Raw genomic sequence first — 1,761 nt, forward strand, 5'->3', positions numbered from 1 at the left:
GTGTAGGCAGGGAGGCCACCAATGACCCGAGCGGGCGGAGGGGGCCTGGAAGGAGGGCACAATGGACTGGAGAGACACGGCTTAATCTGAGACACATGGAAGACATTGTGTATCTTCATGTTGCGCGGCAACTTAAGGCGAACAGAAACAGGGTTTATCAAAGCAGGTTTGTCCGTTGCTCTGTGGGTGGTAACCTTGGCTCCTAGCGCCGAGCAGAACTCCTTCCACACACGAGAGGTGAATTGCGGCCCACGATCCGAGACCACGTCCTCCGGGATGCCATGGAGGCGGAACACATGATGCATGAGATGCCGAGCCGTCTCCAGGGCCGTCGGGAGCTTGGGGAGTGCAACAAAATGCGCAGCCTTTGAAAAGCTGTCAACAATAGTCATTGTAGTGGTGTTACCTGCTGACTGTGGGAGGCCGGTAACAAAATCCACCGCGATATGGGACCACGGCCGAGACAGTGTGGGTAAAGGTAGCAGCAAGCCGGCCGGAGGTTTATGTCCCAGCTTGTTGCAGGCGCAGGTTGAACAGGCAGAGACGTACTCCCAAACGTCTCGTGATAATGTGGGCCACCAGAAATAGCGCTGAAGGAAGGTGATCATTCTGTGTACTCCAGGGTGACATGTGAAGCGGGCAGTGTGAGCCCAATGCAGTACCTGAGACCGAGTGGCCGATGGAACAAAGAGCCGCCCCGCTGGTCCTCCTCCTGGATCTGGTTCAGCCCGCTGAGCCTCACGAATGGCCGACTCGATTTCCCATGTTATTGTACCAATGGCACAACTCGCTGGCAGGATGGGCTCAGGGTCCTGCCTCTCCTCAGGCACCGAGAACTGCCGTGATAGAGCATCCGGCTTCACATTCCACGAGCCCGGTCTGTAAGAGATTGAAAAGTTGAAACGGGTGAAAAAAAGAGCCCACCTGGCCTGTCGAGCGTTGAGACGTTTTGCTGTTTGCAGGTAAGCCAGGTTTTTGTGGTCCGTCCATACAATGAATGGCTGAGCCGTGCCCTCCAACCAGTGCCGCCATTCCTCCAAGGCCAGTTTTATAGCCAAGAGCTCCCGGTCTCCCACGTCATAGTTGCGTTCAGCTGGGGAGAGGCGGCGAGAGAAGAAGGCACAGGGCCGTAGCTTACCCTCTCGCTGTTGTGAGAGCACCGCGCCGACCCCCGAGTCGGAGGCATCCACCTCCACAATGAATTGGAGTCGCAAGTCAAGCTGAGCCAGGATGGGTGCGGTGGTGAATCGGTCCTTCAGCTGTGTGAAGGCCTTTTGGGCCGCCTGATCCCACTGAAAAGAGAACTTAGGAGAGGTTAAGCGGGTCAAAGGCAGAGCGATTTTACTGAAATCCCTAATGAACCGGCGATAAAAATTCGCAAAGCCGAGGAACTGCTGAAGCTTACGGCGATCAGTTGGTTCCGGCCATTCCACTACCGCTTTGATCTTGGCCGGATCTGGTTTGAGGTTGCCCTGGTCAATTATGTAACCCAGGAATGACACTGTTTGAACGTGGAATTCACATTTCTCCCCTTTGACGAAAAGTCTGTTCTCTAGCAGCCGCTGGAGGACCTGTTTTACATGGGTAACATGTTCGGTTTCAGACCTAGAAAAAATCAGGATGTTGTCCAGATAGACGAAAACGAAACGATCTAAGAAATCACAGAGCACGTCGTTAACCAACGCTTGGAAGATGGCTGGGGCGTTGGTTAGCCCGAACGGCATCACCAGGTACTCGAAATGACCGAGGTGTGTGTTGAAA

This window comes from Pundamilia nyererei, unplaced genomic scaffold (assembly GCF_000239375.1).
Source record: "Pundamilia nyererei isolate P.nyererei 1_Seehausen unplaced genomic scaffold, PunNye1.0 scaffold00079, whole genome shotgun sequence".
Classification (NCBI taxonomy): domain Eukaryota; kingdom Metazoa; phylum Chordata; class Actinopteri; order Cichliformes; family Cichlidae; genus Pundamilia; species Pundamilia nyererei.